Raw genomic sequence first — 18,415 nt, 5'->3', positions numbered from 1 at the left:
GATAAATATCTAACCCAACCCAACCCAACCCAATTTGTTTCCATTTCATCAAGTTTAATAAAAAAAAAAAAGGATTTTTATTCAACTATTTAAGCCCTTTATTCAATAAAATATTACAATGCATACAAATGAGCGTAATATTTATATTTTATCAAAACTAAGACCAGAAATCTCGAAATAATTCAAATTAAAATTTTAATTAAAATCCAAGATAAATCAAACTATAAATTTGAAATGCACATTTTTTTTTTTTTTTTTACTATTAATAGCATGGAATGTCAGTTAAGTTAGGTTACATGGAATCAGAATTTTACCTACCCGAACCCGACTTAACCTAAGCTTAAAATAATTTTACATCCCTACCCAACCCATCAACTTATGAAAAATAAGCATAAGAAATCAATATGGGTTCAGTTGAGTTGGGTTAGTGGGTTGAATGCACCATCTCTAAAATTCTGAAGTGATTGAGCAAGTCGTTAGTATCTTTTTTTTCTTTTTTTTTTGAAAGGGCGTTAGTATCCATTGGACCATTATATGCTTTGTTAGAGGTCAATTCATTATCATTACCTCATCATAATTATACATATGCAGAAGAGGCTGCACAAACATGATTTCAACACTGATTGAAAAGATGAAAGAAAGAAAAAAAGCATAGTATTTCATGTCAGTGTTCACATTTTATGTGTGCGTATGAACATGTTGTGTTTACAGTTTACACATTACAATTATTAAAAGAAAATATAAATTAGAAAAAGGATAGGAACCTTATAAGAGATTTCATTATCTTGCAATGACGAAGTTGTCTGGAAAGAAAATATTGAAATAAATCTTATTGGTCCGACAAAGTTTTAGGGTTTAATATCTTTTTTTTTAATCTAAAAAGTACAAGGTGGTTTTTCCTCCCTTTTTGGTAGGATCACATCATTTTTATTTTCTTTAAAAAAAAAAAAAAAAAAACATAATTGTTGTTGTACCTAACAAGGCACTTGTTATTAAAATTATTTGTTGCAGCTTGCAGGTCAATTTAATTAATATCGTTACCATAAACTAGGACCAGCAAATTTGCTCCCCACACACACACACAAAAAAAAAAAAAAAAAAAAAAAAAAAAAATCCTTGGACCAGCAAAATGTGGACAGGTCACGAGCTCAGGTGTCCCTATTGAACTCCAGAAACTGCGAATAATAACAGTTTTCGTACCAATTCCAGAAACGAAAGTCAAGAGAAGTCACCTTCTATATACGTTATAGATTCTACTAATGAAAATTGCATTTTTGGATTATTATCAGGTTTCCATGGGCTGGGGCAAATCATGAGACTCTCAATCTATTTAAATATTAATTAAATAATAAAAAAATTTATATAATTGCTTGTGTAGATGCAAAACTACTAATTAATTATATGACATCTCTTTTCAAATTGATAATATGATTAATTCACTTAATATTTTTTTAAATGTTATATTTATTAACTAGTAATTATAAATATATATATATATATAAGTTTTTTTCACAAAAATTATTTTTTTAATTTGTTAACAACTAGTATATTATATATCAATAAAGCAACACCTATACTACTATCAATAAAATAAAATAAAAGGCGAAGTTCTATATATCTAATCAAAAACGTGACCACCTATATTGTAATTTTTTTCCCTTCATAAAACCCATGCTACACCACCTCCAAACAAATGATAATTAAAATAAATATGGACTGTGTAAAAACTTAAAGCTAAGCTAAATAAGAGTAGACGTGGCCAAACGGGCAGGTCGGGTCGGATCAATCGGGTTTGGGGGTCAAAACATGTTATTTTTAAACGGGTTAATCGGGTTGCGGGTCAATTAGGTTGCGGGTCGGGTCGGGTTGCGGGTCAATTAGGTTGCGGGTCGGGTCGGGTTTATCCGTATTTTTCAAACAAAATTTTTTTTTTAATTACAAAAACAAATCAATGACAACCTGTTTAGAGAGAATGAATAAAATCAATTAAGCAAATAAATTGTACTTAGTGCCACTTGTTAATATCCTTCCAATTCTGATAGTTTTGAGTATGATAAAAATTATTTATAGTCATAAATTCATGATGGAAAAAGTCTTCAATGTTAATAATTCACTGTCAAAATGCATATAATTACAAGTTTACATCTTCAAAAAGAGATATATATTAAAACAAACAAAACAAGTAAGCCAGTAAAGTAGTAAGTTATCGGTTTTCTTAAGTGCATATGTTCTTGTTGCACTTAAAATGATAGTAAAGTTAGATTACTTAGAAAGATAAACTAAACAAAAAAATATTTAAAAATAAACATAACATATTAAGTAAAGAAGAATAAACTAATATTTTATAAGAATTACATCTCAATCTCAATCTACTTAACGTTGATAGCAGATTTAGCACTGCCGAACTGGGAAAGGAAGCTTTGTGGTCCACTAGTTTGGTTTGACTCAACTTTTTCAAGTTTGTCGTTTGTGGCTTTGTGAATTGTAACATTGTTCATTTTTTTGTGCATTGTAACATTGTTCAGCTAAATGAGTTTTTATTTATTTATTTTTTTAATGGTTGTCTACTTGTCTTGACTCTTGAGTCACTTGACAGCCTTACCTTTGTGTTGACTGTTGTGTAACGTGTGGGACCTTTTGTCTTGTTTGATGGAAATTGATTTGGCAAGCATTGAAGCTAGGCTAGCAGCTAGCTTCTCCCAAAAAAAAAAAAAAAAAAAAACTAGGCCAGCTAGCTTTTATTGATTTTGACTAATAAAATAGTCATTTTCTATTATTAGTTTTGGTACTTTGTGCTTTATGCACTTAGTATGACGTAATTTAAATATTTTTTTAGTGAATTTTTTTAACTGGTCGGATCATGGATTATCCAGGTCGAGTCGGGTTAACTCGCAAAAAAATCGGATCGGGTCACAGGTCAACCTGTTTTTACTTTGGGTAAAAAAAAAATCGGGTTCGGGTTGGGTCAGAAAATTCTAACCCATATTGTCATGTCTAAATAAGAGTAACTGACTAAGAGCATCCACAGTAGTAGAGTTAAAAATTTAGCAATTTATCTCTACCAAAAGTTACTTTATCTATTTTACCTACACACATACTGCAGCAGTAAATCTATTTTAGCTTTCAACACAATAAAATAATATAAACATCACAATAAAATATTCATCATATACAGCATCATCATCTCTATCTTTTTCTCTCTCTTCCTCTTTGTCTCTCTCTTCTCTGATACAAAGCAAGCAAACTACCACACCACAGCAACAATCACACCACGACAATCACACCAGCACACCACAACAACCCACCACCACCGACCCACAGGCCACAATCCACCGACCCACATCCACAAAACCCACTGATCCACAAGCCACAATCCAATCAGACCACACCCACAACACAAACCCAGCATAAAAACAAACCTAGCACAAACACAAACTCAGCACACATACACAAATCTAGCACAAACTCAGCAATGATGGGGCTTGGGTAACAGATCGGCAATAAGGCTTGGGGAGATGGGGTCTCGGCCCACCAGAACCGCTCAACCTGCACTCGCCAAAACCACTTGACCCATGGCCACCAGAACTGAAGGCCGATTGACCCGAGCACCACCTCGGTCGGCGAGCTCGCCGGCAAAGCAGAGAGGAGATGAGGGAGGCGCTAGAAGAAAAAAATGAGAAGGAAAAAACAAAAGAAAGAAGAGAAGCTGGGGAGAGAAAGAGAGAAAGAAAGAAAAAGAGAATAATTTAATGAGAGAAGAGAGAGAAATGTAATAAAATATATATATATTTTTTTAAGCTTCTTGCTACATTGCACATTTATTTTTAGATGTGCACTGTAGCTGAGAAGTAAAAAAATTTGCTTATAGCTCCACTGTTGTCCTCTTCTTTTGTGATCAGTGGTGCTAAAAAATAAAAATATAGTTATTTAGCACCACTGCTATGAGTGCTCTAACTCAATTTTTTTCAGAAAAAAACACTGATTTCTTTCTCTGTTTCCTACCACTACCAAGGGTACATAAATCAAACACAAAGTAAAGCTAGTTTTCACCTATAAAAACTAGCAAAGAGAGAGAGAGAGAGAGAGAGAGAGAGAGAGAGAGAGAGAGAGAGAGAGAGAGAGAGAGAGAGAGAGAGAGAGAGAGAGAGAGAGAGAGAGTGGTTTTTTTTTTTTTTTTTTTAACACAACTCTAAAAGGAACAGAAAAGAAGGTCCAACACAACTATAAAGAAGAAGCTTTAAAAAATTACTTTTAATGCTTTAAATATGGTTTGTGGCAAAATTTCTAGCAATACTTTCCAGAAAATGAGGTTTGAGATTTTTTGTTTTTATCTAATTATTTCAGTTTGTTTTGTTGCAGAGAGAAAGAGAGAGTAAGTGATTTTCTAGCTTCTATGTGTGGAAGACTATAAGTTCTACGCTCTAGAACTCCCACGTAGAGAAAACCAACCATTGGTTATACATTAAATGAGGATAATTTTTTATGTTTTTTTTATATTTTTTTTTTATAGAGAAATACCATGTTTACAATATTTTTACAATACTTTCACAATAAATTATAAGCGATAGATTGTTATGAGTTGTTATTGGTAGGAAAAAAATAAAAGTGATTTCGATGGTAAGTTTAAATTAAAGCTAATAACAACTTGCCACTTATAATTTATTATAAAAGTATTATGAAAATATTATGAATATATCACTTCTCTTTTTCATATGAGTGATATGTTTCATCAATCACCAAATATATATATACATATATATATTTATTTATTTATTTATTAGGAGGTCCAGTCATATTCATTGCCAATCATATTTATTAGGTGGTTGATAAAAGTTGTAGTAATTTTAGCATTTTTATTTTTTAAAAATATTATTTTTTATGTATTAACTAATAAATGTTTAATTCATACTCTTACATCCTTATTGCTTATTGATTAGTAGCTAGGCCTTTTTACATATGGGGGCCTTAACGCAATTGCCACAAGCGAATCGAAAGCCTGTCACTTCTGACTCCGCCTTGTTCCCAAGGTAAACCAGGTTGGCTAGTTTATGTTTGTTTTCAATGTCATCCTTTTGTCCAATCTTATCAAAAGCTGTTAACCCCTCTCTAACAACATTTTTTTGTGTCATTTTACCATATTTAATCCCAAAAAGCTTCTGGTTTTTTTAAAGAAAAATTAAGATATTATAGCTCTTTCACTCTCTTATTTTCTTCACCACCTCCCTCTTTTCTTCTTTTCCAATTTTTTGCCAACCGGATCTTTGCTACTGTGAGGATGTCACAACAGATGAACAAAAGGTGTTCATATTGCCATCTTTCAATAAATCTAAGACTATAACTTTTCCTACAACTTGATGAAGTGGTTAAATGCAAGCGATACAAAAGTCACTTTTACATGAACTCACTACTTTTTTTCTACCACTCACAGTCAATTACTTCAATAAGTCATGGAAGAAATAAGGTTGTAAATAAATCAAGTCATTCATAAACAGTTTAGGCTTAACTCAATAATGTTTATTTATTTATACACAAGTCAAACTTGAGCCTTAGTTATAAGCTAGTTTAATAAATGAGTTGAGCCCAAAAAGAAGAAAAAAAATTGTTCATAACAGGCTCATAGACAGTTGGGTTCAATACAAAATAAGTTGAGCTTAGGCTTATTTATGAGCATGGTAATAAGCTTAATATGAGTACGATAATTCTTGTGTTGTATCTCAAGCTCAAAACCTTGATATTGAACTCAAGCTCAACTTGACTAATAAATCTAAGCCAAGCTCAAACTTTAGACTTTTTGACAAGCTAGAATTCAAACATGTTTGTTTTTAGGTTCATTCATGCTCATTCATATTTGTTAATTACTACGAAAGTTAGTTCATGTTTCTTTATTTATAAACAAGCCAAATTTGAGCTTTAGTTTTAGGCTTGTGAAAGCTCGAAATGTGTAAAAACACAAGAGCTCGTTTAGACCCCCAATTTAAATTACGGCTTGGTTGTTTTACACTAACTTAATACTAAGTGCGGAATAGTGTAAATGCAAGCAAACATGCAAGAGAGCTACTCTAATCCATATTTAAAGCAACAAAACAGTAAAATGAAATGAGCAAGAGTAGGAAGAGATATACAAACACAGATAATCCCGAGACGTGTTATCGAAGAGGAAACAGAAGAACTTGGTGAAAAATCCCTCCGCCGCCCTCCAAGCGGTAATTGATCCACTAGACAATCAGTTGGGATACATGGGTAAGTAAGAGACCCTCCAACCCTAATCTACCCTTTGTACCTAAGCCCTCCAAGCCCCTACTCTAACAAGGCTTCTCGGAACCGTGTCTTGTCTAGTTCTTCGGATCCCGCAACAAGCTCTATGTTGCATCTACCATCTTTGGCTTCTTCTAATGTTTCCCAACAGCACCAAAACCTCACTAGACACTCTCAAATGGTGTGGTAAGTGTTTGGGCTATTGACCTCTCAATGGTATGGAAATGAAGAGGTAGGAGATGAGGAAATTCTACAAACAAATGTGTAGAGAATTGTTGGTATAACAATTTCTAACTCTTAAGTGTTTTTGCTAGGGTTTTCTCTTAGAAGCTCTCCTTTTCATTTTTGGGTAATATGGGTATATATAATGAGGGTACAGAAAGTGTGTATCAGACAGTATAGACTAGCAGAACAAAATGTCTCACGGGTGTCTCGCAGGAAGGCCTTACCTGCGAGATACTCGCGAGACACAGCTGTCTCCATCTGTACAGACTCTTCGCATTCCAGTCATGTGCAAGGCACATGCTTCACCTTGAGGGAAGCTTAGTCGCGAGATACCCGCGAGAAGTCTTCTGTCTTCACTTGCTTGAGTCTTCACACTCTCTCTCTCTCTCTAGCACATAACCCTTACAATCAAATCCCACAATAAATACAGGTACACAAGATTGAAAATAATTACAATCAAATTTGGTACAGAATAAAAGCCAACAAAATACAAATTTGTAAATCACCACTTACAACTTGTTTAATAAATAAGCTAAGCCCAAAAAAATAAATTGTTCATGAACAAACACAATACAAAATAGGCTGAACCTAGACTCATTTATTTTACCCTTATGTGATTTGATTCCCCCAATTTACCAAAATTTAGTGATACTTAATTGGGAATTAAGGGGAAAAATAGGTCTTTTATGGTATTTCTTAAACCTAGAAAATTAGCACTTCTATTGGTTTTGAAACTTGGACTGTTTAAAGAATCAAAAAGTGGAGAGGTAAGGTTTTTGTAGTTGGATCGAAGTAATCTAGTCTTAATTGTATATAAATATATTAACTAGGACATATTATGGAACCTCTAGAACTGAGATTCTAGCCCTGCCAACAGTGAAATTCTAACTACTTTTCAAGTCCTGCCAGCAGCAAGTGAAATTCTAACTACTTTTTACAAAACAAAGAGGTGACTGGTGGAAGTGGAACATAAAGTGAAACAATAAGATTGGAGTAAATATTTTCCGAAAGGTATTGTTTCAAAGAAATTAATACAAAACTCAATTAAAGCCAATTGAAGCGTTAATTTTCATTGATTCAACTTATTACTTTGTTCTCACTCAGCTCCCTAAACAGGGTTGGGCCTGTGTCTAGTGGCCAGTTCCATTGGACACATTAAGATGCGAACACGTGTCCAATTTTGGACATGTGTCCATATTCTAGCGTGTCCAATAGAACTGGCCATTGGATAGAGGCCTCTTCCCTCTAAAAATAGAAACTTTGTAATTATTAATCAATGTATTCTCACATTTTCTTCGCAGCCAAACAAAAAAGAATGATATTAATAACTAAACAACACCTTAGCTTTGCTTTAGTATTGCTTGCGTGGTTCTTGGTCATATGTTGCATTTAATTCTCAATCACAATAGTGAGCAATTAGAAAGGTAATGTTTCATTTACTTTCTTCTTTTTCTTTTTTAATGTTTCATTTACTTTATTGTTATTTTTTTTTTAGTTTCAACTTATGACGTCCGTCAACTCTCATCAGACTGAGACACCAATCGATTTTTGGTGTAAATGGAGATTAAACCTCAGATCTCTTCTTTAACCATTAGAGACTTTACTAGTTGAGTTAACTAAAACTCATTTGTTTTATTTACTTTAGACCATCATTTTCAAGATTAAATCTACAACATTTTTGAAAATGGTTTTTTTTTTTTTTTTAAAGAATACATTTTCATGGATTTTTGTAGTAAAAATTCTTTTGATGGCCACATTTCATGGCTTTTTAAAGTATTTTTGAAGAAATCCAAATTTCAGGGCTCTTGAGACTTCATTTAGAAAATACATCTATCAAATGATTTAGTTTTAAAATATTTTTTTAGAGTTTTATTTAGAAATCAACTTGAACAAATAAATAAATAAACAAAAAAAAAGCATATATAAAGTAAAGCAAAATATGAAATCTGTTTACTTAAATGGAAATCTAGACTAATAAAGCAATAAAAGGGGATAAGAATAATAGGCTTTCTTTAGGGGTGATTAGAAGGCTAAAGAGGCCTAAATTTAGTGCTGGAAATTTTATGAAAAGAGGATTTAAAATCTTAGGATTAGATTAAAAAAAGATGAGATTTGATGATGGGTAAAGATTGATGATCAAATAAATGGGGAAAGGGGGAAATATTTAAAGGGAAATGGGTTGGCCATTAGGCTCAACCCTACCATGAACCAGGCATATGGCAGGGATGGGCTGGGTCTGCTGGCCATCTCATTTTTCTACAAGCGTCTAGGCCTTTTCGGTCCCCATTTTCTACTCTTTCGGATCTTATATTTGAGCAGCTGTTTGGAGGACTTCTAGAACTTGGATTTTTTGTGTTCTTGCAATCCTTAAAAAGTTCTTGCAGTCCACTTTCTAAAGGTTCCAGCTTTATTCAATTTAGAGCAGCGATCACGAAGATAGTCCAGTTGGAAGAAGGGTGTTTCAGCGTAGAAATTTGCAAAGCTGATTTTTGCCTATATTGTGCATGTGATATCTCTCAATCCAAAAATGATATTGTCGAGCCATTTTTTCTTTGACATACATAATTCATCCTAATTCAATGATATTCTGGATTTTTGCATAAATTATGGCTGAAACAAGACAGTTGTTTGTGTGAAGACGCCCCAAAAAAAAACTTTTGGTCCCCCAAAAAAAAAAAAAAAGTGTCATTGGAAGGATTTTGATGCTTATTTTGTAATATGTTTGTTTTATTGTCCCAATACTCTGATTTAGCAAGTTGGAGGCTTCGGAAAATGGTGATAAAATCATGATTTTGCATAAAGTTTCCACTATTTTTTTATATTCTTTTAATTCAAGTGGGGGGTTTTGCCATCCATGCTAAATTGAAGTTCACCATGAGACATTTTCAATGACTTCTCAATTGAACCAATTTGTGGTCGTTTGATTATAATTTAATCGAGATTAAACTATAATCAAACATTACAAAAATGACTGTTTTTTATTATCAAAGATTCAATGTTTTTGTAATATCTTTCTTGATTCAACTACAATTTGGAGCTGCGAACTATCATTTTAAAGACAATTTCATGATCTTTAACATGATCACAAATTTATTACGATTGGATGGTTGAAATTTTGGTCAAATACTGACTAAACCTCGATTAGGGTTGGTCAAACTTAGTTAAAATAAGTCAAATAATTTGAAATGATGATTAGGTTAAAGTAAATTGGAATTTGGTGGTTAGATGAATTTGGAGCTAATTTTAATGTCGAACAACTTAGTCAAACTCAATCAAACTTAGTTAATTAAATGAGGAAATTTTGGGATTTTGGGCTCTTGAACCATTGAAATAATTTATCCAACAACTAATTAGGACAAATCAATTTATTTCATGTAATATTCCTTATTTTTCCATGTTAGAAATGTAATTTTTTTTTTTTAAATTTCAAAACTTAAATTGACATTTTGGCATGGAAATCGAGGTCAAACAAAATACAATGTCAACATCTCCCAGTTTCTATTTCTTCCACCTTCTCCTCTAGTTCTCACTCAGTATCAATTCCCCTCTCTCACTACTTGTGTCTTCAGTGATTCACTTTTCACCACAACACAAAGGTGACTCCAACGAGACATGGGAAGGCTATTACAGCTCTACTCAAAAAATTTGCCAACCAACATGCATGAATCAAATGCAACAATGACATGCAATACTAAGAGATTGGCGTCACATTAGTCGTTGCAGTAGTGCAATTTGGGGATCTCTAATGTGACCTCTACCATGACAAATGAGCTAGATTTTGGTGTGGCGCTAGTGGCATGGTGGTTTAGGTCTCAGATTCACTAGATCTTAGGTTCTTTTCTGTCAAGTTAAGATCTGTGGGCATATGGATGGGTTTTTTTGGTGGCTCGGGTATTGGGTAGTAGGGTTTTGTCAAGTGGCAACTATAGTGCTTTTTGGTGATGGTTGGGGTGAAATTGGTGTTGTGTTGTGATGTAGTATAGGGGTTTGTGGTGGCGGCAAGGTGGTTGAGGGTGGTGACAACAATTGGGATTTTGTCTGTGGTATTTTTTGTTTGGCTTGAAAATCTGAGTTTGCATATGGGTGGGTTTATGGTTGAGAAAGAGAGAGGATTGGAGTTGTGGGTTGGTGGTGGTGTTGCGACTTTAGAGTAGAGATTAGAGTGAAAGAGATGATTTGACAAAAATATTAGTAAAATATTAGATGAAGAAATGGTATTTGAATAAAATAGATAGTAGAATGAATAATCTAATGTTGGTGTTTTTGAAAAGTGGTTATGCAAAATAGAAAAAGTAAGTTCTTATACTAAAATAAACTGAAATTTTGCACATATAGATGTGAATATTTTACCATCTCTAGAGCTACAAGAATTGTTTCCAATAGTACTTGATAAATAAAAAGGGGGAAAATGGGTATTTGGCCCTAATTTATAAACTATGCAGCAAAATGCCTCTGTTTTGAAACTATTTAACAAAATGCCCATATTTTTGAAAATCGAGTTACAGGTGGAACATTAGCTATGCATATTTTGCCACTTAAATGTTTTTGAAAATTTAAGTGAAACTTCCACTTAAAAATATACATATAATTCAATTTTGTTAAAATTGAGTTTAAAAAATAATGGCATTTTGCTAAATAGTTTCAGAACATAAGGATTTTGCTGCATAGTTTGTAAATTAGAGGCAAATGCCCATTAACCCTATAAAAAGATCACTAGTTGTTTTAGTTTTGCCTATGACATTCATTGTATATTTACTTAATTACTGACTTCACTAATATATTTGAAGTTTGGATTTACTTTTTAAATATTATTGAATTTATCTATTTAATTTTATAAAAAAAAATTGTGGTTAACAATACCATAAAATATTTATGAAAACATCTAAAATCAAGGAAATAAAACCATAAATTATAATCTTCAAAAAATTACATAATAAAAATTAATAGGTTGAACCCATGTTTTGTTCTACCACACCAATGGGGAAATATGATCTGATGGCATTATTATAGATGTAAACATAAGATTATAGCTTTCTCACAAGACAGTTTGACTCTTCACTCACCAACAAGGAGAGCCCCTTAATTAATCTTTCAAAGTTCTTATATGATGATCCTTCAAAATCAATTGCTTCCATTGCTTTCTTCTTCCATTCCCTAGCTTTTTGCCTCATGGCATGGCCCTTTTCCCCTTCCATCATTTCCTTAACAAGTGCTTCAATCTCATGACGTTTAACATCCTTGTTAACCTCCACACCAATCTCCCAAGTGGTACAAGCATACCGACAATTTGTCTGTCGCTCGGCAAAGAAAGGCCAACAAATAATAGGCACGCTAGCAGATACACTTTCTAATGTAGAATTCCAACCACAATGTGTTAGGAAAACCCCTATGGATGGGTGTGCTAGCACTTTATCTTGGGGGCACCAACTTGTTAGCAATCCCCTATCCATAGTCTCCTCAAAAAATTCTTTAGGCAAGATTGCTGAATCTCCCATTACTACATCAGCCCTAACTGTCCATAAAAATATGTGCTTGCTATTTGCAAGACCCCATGCAAATTCTTTCAAGTGTTGGTCTGACATCACAGTTACGCTTCCATAATTTACATACACAACTGAGTTGGGTTCCTTTTTATCAAGCCATTGGAGACATTTGGAGTCTTCTTTTCATAAGCTTGAACCTTGAGACATGAAATGGCTCTCAGGTACATGCCGACCTAGTAAGTGAAGTGGGCCTATATTGTAAACATGAGGGAATTTGGCTAAAATTACTTCTAGGACTTCATGTTCAAACTCCTCAAATGTATTGAAGATGATCGCGGAAGAATTTAAGCAATTTTGTACTTCTGATCCCATAAAATCAAACATTGTTTCAGTAATGTCAGTGGTTCTAATAAAGGTAGGGAGGTCCTTGAGACGGATGTTTTTCATTCCTGGGATCCAATTTATTGGTTTGTCAAGTGTTCCATCATCTTTGAAGCTTTCATCTATAACAAAAGAAATATAAAAAAATAAGTCTAGAATCACAACTTTTCTCATAAATTGTTGATGCAATAAGTTGTTTACGATTAATAATAAAATAGTGTCAATAGTGAGTCTATATGAAAATCAATAATCACTTGTCTACTCAACAATATTGAAAATGTCGTTTAAGTAATATTGAAAAATGTAGTTTATAGCATTACTCTAGATATGGACAAATCCATGCTTGGACCAAGGGAGGTCAACCCCTAGCCCAATGCCAAACCATCCTTCCCATTTTAGTATTTTAATTTTTGTTAATAATGCATATTTAACATTTGTCATCATCCTCCCCAAAATGACTAGTTAAGTTGCAATTGGCACTTCTCATAATCACTTATAAACTTAAAATCCACCTAGTAAATATCTAATGTGGAACTCTATACATGCCTACACAACACACACATAATGACTTATAAATCTAAAATCCACCTAATAAATATCTAATGTGGGACTCTGTGCACACCCACACAACACACACTTGGTGTTATACCATGATTGTTCTGATATATATAATTTGTAATGACCTGAAAAGAGAACTAGTCATTTATTTGTTTACACCCAGCCAAAAGGACCATTCAAGTTACGATAAGGAATCTTCATAATCACTTATGAACCTAAGATCCACCTAGTATACACCTAATGTGGAACTCAACGCATGTCTATACAACTCACGCTTAAACAATCAAATCCAATCAAATACGCACAATTTAGGTATCACACTTTTCATCTTATAAAATAAATTAGTTTAAATAAGTTTTAAAAAAAATGTAATAGTCTAATGCGTGGCCATCCTCTAAAAAATAAAAAAATTTAACGTAAAACATTTTTTAAAATCGTTTTTCATCTTTTAGTATTTGTAAAGAAGATTCTCTTTCTTAATCGATTGAAAATTTAAGGTTTATATATATATATATATATATATATTATGATTTCTTTTTGAATTATATCAAACGGATTTTAAGAATTAAAATATCATTTACTTACTAACTTGCTTATAGAGTGATTGTACTTATAATTACTCTTTTTTTTTATCACAACTAAAAAAATAAAAAAAATAAAAAGCATTTTAAATAATAAATATTGTCAAAACTAAGTTTCATAATCTAAATTACTATTTGATTTTGTACTTCAAAAGGAAAATTATTCTGAATTTAGTATATATAAACAATTATAGATTATTTTTGGGATTTTAAAAAAACTAATTTTAATAGGGCAAATGATTGATTTAAAATGTCTTCTGAAACAATTATTTTATGTCTATTTTCTAATTTGCATTTTTCTAATATTGAATGAGTGCTAGTTTTATTTTATTTTTTATAGGATAGTACGATACTTAGTTATGAATTTCATTATATATTTTTCATTCTTGAATTTTTTTTTTTTTTCACGTTTTGGCTCTCCGAAATAAAAAATCCTGGCTCTATCTTTGACTCTAGATTATATGCTTTTAGAAAATATTGTTAGAGTGATTCTTAATATTTCAACTTTTACAAACCGAAATCATCTTGATATGAAAAGATTGCATGCCCCATATGTAATTTTTCAGTATATTAAACATTTTTCTTGTATCTTGTCAACGAGAATTTAATTTTGTAAACATTTTTTTGGGACATAAGATCATTACTACTCATTATTGCAGTAGAAAAGAATAAAATTATTATCACAGAACAAAGTTAGAAATTACAAGTCCCATTCTCATAATATAAATGATGGCTAGGAAAGTTAGGAATTGTGATCCCTTATGAAATTATTCTGATTTATAAGCTACAGGTCTACACAACAAAGTATCCCTCTCCCATTCCTTAAACTTTGATAAAACAAAATATGATCTTAAGTTTCATTATGATGAGGATAGATTTATCTTAATTAGTTTTTCTTTTCTTTTTTTTTTCCTTTTCTTTTTGGAGAATCATCTTAATTTAGTTAATAATGCTTATGAAAGGATTCAATTTATTAATCAGCGATTGCCTATATATATATATATATATATATATACAAAATTCCTTACTCTCATCAATTAGACCAAAACTAGATTTCTCATCTAAAATTTTCCTGCAATTACTATATTTTACGGCTACGTCACGCTTTTCTTTGATTTCTCTAGCAGTTCGCATGCGAACTCACCAATATTTTCCAGGTTTAAAATTCTTAATTAAAGTCTTATGAACAACTTCAGGCTGGATGGCTACTTACATTGCACTTGACAAAGAGAGTAAATGAGAAACTTGTGAACAGGGGGACTTAGTATATATGCTCATTAAGCTATTTAAGCTTATAGTGGTAAGTGATAGATATACTCAGTAACCCCATACTACCATCTGAGTTACAGTTCAATTAATAAAGTTGCTTATAATCATCTGATGAGTACCATTGGTGTGGTTAGAAAAATATGAATCTAATCTTTTACAGTTATTCTAGCAATACAAAAAATTGCTCGAAGTACCTTTGAATGGAAGAATGCCTCTTTTGATGAGTTCAGTGAAGTTGAGATATCCCATGTAGCCACAAGCTGAGGCAGTCCAAAACTGAACCTCTGGGATGCCTAATTCTTCTCCAGCTTTAATAGCAAAACTCATGATGCCATCAGAAACTATGCAAGTAACCAAAGGCACTTCAGAGGATGAGTTGAGCTTAAGCACTAGCTCTTTGAAAGGGACCAAACAGTTCTTTCTGGTGGCATCCATTATGCTTGGAACATGCTGAGTTGCATCACGGTCCGATGGTGGCAACCCATCTGGTATTGCTTCAAACTGGAAATCAGGTAGCCCCTTTATGTAGTCAAGCCCTTTGGATCGGATTAAGCGTCTGTGGTTGAACTCAGTGTTTACAAAGGTTATATGGAAGCCCCTTGAGTGTAGGAGCTTGGCTAATCGCATCATGGGTGTTACATGGCCTTGTGCTGGGAATGGAACACAGACTGCATGGGGCTTTGTAGCTCGAACTGAACCCATATCACTTGCAAGTTAATCTATATATTTTTTATATGGAATCAAAAAAAATAAAAATAAAAATTGAGAGATCTTATGGAATCAATTTAAAGGGCTTATGATGATACTTTTAGGCTCTATGCCATTTTATAGGAAATATGCGTAGCATTAGGATATTAGTCTATAGATTTTTTTTAGTAAACTCATCAGCTAGCGGGGAAAACTATTCGCTGTCACTTGAGAGATAATAATATCTCCTTAAAGTCTCTTTCAATGTCTTATTTTGTGCAAGTATTGCAAGTCACCAATGCTGGGTCCCATATAATATTATCAAAAAAACTATCAATTCAAAATAGCAATCACACACAAGAATACAAATATTTACGTAGAAAACCTTTTTTCTTTGAAGGAAAAAAATCACAGGATAAATTTCGAAAAATTTCACTATTATCAAATCAATTACAATAATTCTTATGTATATCTTACGACTAAAGAAAAAAAATTCTCTCTTATTTTTCTTTGCTCTGACCCACACAAATTATATTTCTCAAAAGACGGCAATCCTTTTTCTTTAGGCTCTATGCCATTTTATAGGAAATATGCGTAGCATTAGGATATTAGTCTATAGATTTTTTTTAGTAAACTCATCAGCGAGGAAAACTATTCGCTGTCACTTGAGAGATAATAACCATTCGCTGTCACTTGAGAGATAATAATATCTCCTTTAAGTCTCTTTTAATGTCTTATTTTGTGCAAGAATTGCAAGTCACCAATGCTGGTCCCATATAATATTATTAAAAAAACTATCAATTTAAAATAGCAATCACACACAAGAATATAAATATTTACATAGAAAGCCTTTTCTCTTTGAAGGAAAAATTTACAGGATAAATTCCGAATAATTTCACTATTATTAAATCAATTATAATAATTTTTATGTATGTGTTACGACTAAAAAAAAATTACTCTTATTTTTCTTTGCTCTTACACACACAAATTATATTTCTCAAAAGATCGCAATTCTTTTTCTTTTCTTTTTTTACTATGCGGCACCCACCTTTTTCTCACTGTGCGGCTGCTTTTTCTTATTGTTTGTATTCTGCTCTTTAGCACACCATACGCATGCCTTTTATATATTCAATTCTGCCGCCTCACACTCCTAGGAACATGCGGAGTGTTGACTTTCCACGTGTCTCCTATTTCAAGTTGAAATAGATGTCCTCATCAATTAGGCTTAGCTTATTAGAGCATTCACAGCCGTGGAGTTAAATTTTTAATAATTTAGCTCCACCAAAAGTTATTTTATCTATTTTATCTATACATATGCTGTAGCAGTGGATCTATTTTAGCTTTCAATACAATAAAATAATATATTCATCACAATAAAATAATATTTCTATTACAATAAAATAATAATATTTCTACTATAATAAAATAATATATCACCACCACCACCACCATAACACAAACATCCTCCACCACCACCACCACCACCACCACACGGCACAAACATCCTCCTCCTCCACCACCACCACCACCAGTACACAATAGAAAAAAAAAAAAAAAAAAAAAAAAAAAAAATAAAAAAAAAAAAACCCAAATCCTCAATCGGAGACAAACCCAGCACACCACCATAGCACAAACATCCTCCACCACCACCACACAGCACAAACATCCTCCACCACCACCACTACGGCAGTCCACAGCAAAAAAAAAAAAAAAAATCCACAACGAGCACAAAAGGAATGGGCTTCGGTCAGCGCAAAAGGAATGAGCACGAGTACAAAAATCCACCGAAGCTCAGCTCAGCCCAGCCCAGTGTGAGGAGTGGTCGGCGCTGGGCTGGGCTTCGGTCGGCGCTGGGCAGTGGTCGGCGCTGGGCAGTCGAGCTAGAGAGATGAGGGATGAGGGAGATGCGAGCTAGAGAGAAAAAAAATTGACCGGCGAGCTGAGGATGACGGAGACCGGCGAGCTGGAGAGACCGGCGAGCTGAGGGATGAGGGAGATGAGAGACCGGTGAGCTAGAGAGAAAAAAAAAATTGAGGAAGAAAGAGGAAAGAGGAGAAGTCGGAGAGAGAGAGAGAGAGAGAGATAGAGAGAGAGAGAGAGAGAGAGAATGAATTGAATATTTTAATGAGAGAGAGGAGAGAGGGTGTAATAAAAAAAATTTTTTTTTTTAGCTTTGAGCTACAGTGCACATCTAAAGATAGATGTGCACTGTAGCTGAGGAGCTAAATTTTTTAGATTTAGCTCCTCTGCTGCGTGAAGGATTTTTGATATTTGGAGCTAAAAAATAGCATTATACCTATATAGCACCACTGCTGTGAGTGCTCTAAGGAGCTTCACGTGGGTTAGACTTTGGTGCCAGCTTGTAGCTAACAACTAGTTGGCCCAGTCTGAAAGCTGGTTCAGTCAGTCAAAATAAGACACTGATTCACGGTCACTGTGTACAGCGGGTAAGATACAGAACGTGAAAGAGTTTTTCCCCAAAAAAAGAATTCCACAGCTTGCGAATGTGGCAAATTGTTATTATTATGTGAAAATTTGATCTGGTTAAATTTTGTTGACACAATAACGAACTCAGAGAACTAATAAAATTATTTCAATTCAACCATGTAAAGATTGTGTCTATTGCATCACTTTTTTCTCTCCAATCTTACGCTTTATTTGGAAACGAAGTAGGATGAGAAGAAAAAAGAGAGAAAATTAGGCTGATATGAAAATTTCCCTTGTTTGGTTGGCATTGTAGGAAAGAAATTAAGATAAAGTGGAAGGAGTGAGCATCCATCCGGCCTAGTTTTCTCATCCACCCAAATTGGGTGAAAAAAAAAAGATAAATAAAAAGCTTGCAATTTTTTGGGCCCCACTACTAATGACTTCTAAAAGTCCAATTTTGTCCATCACCAAAACAAACACGTTGGTTTTTATTTTGGGTATTTAGGTAAAAGCATATATCTAAATTAAATACATTCTTTTCTTTTCTTT

General features: G+C 33.1%; 1 pseudogene; it reads right to left on the bottom strand.

The window, feature by feature from the left end:
- Window positions 1–11,504: 11,504 nt before the first annotated feature.
- LOC115950408 lies at window positions 11,505–15,478 on the bottom strand (annotated as a pseudogene).
- Window positions 15,479–18,415: the final 2,937 nt, after the last annotated feature.

This window comes from Quercus lobata, chromosome 6 (genome assembly GCF_001633185.2).
Source record: "Quercus lobata isolate SW786 chromosome 6, ValleyOak3.0 Primary Assembly, whole genome shotgun sequence".
NCBI lineage: Eukaryota > Viridiplantae > Streptophyta > Magnoliopsida > Fagales > Fagaceae > Quercus > Quercus lobata.
This window is presented reverse-complemented; position numbering and strand designations above follow the sequence as displayed.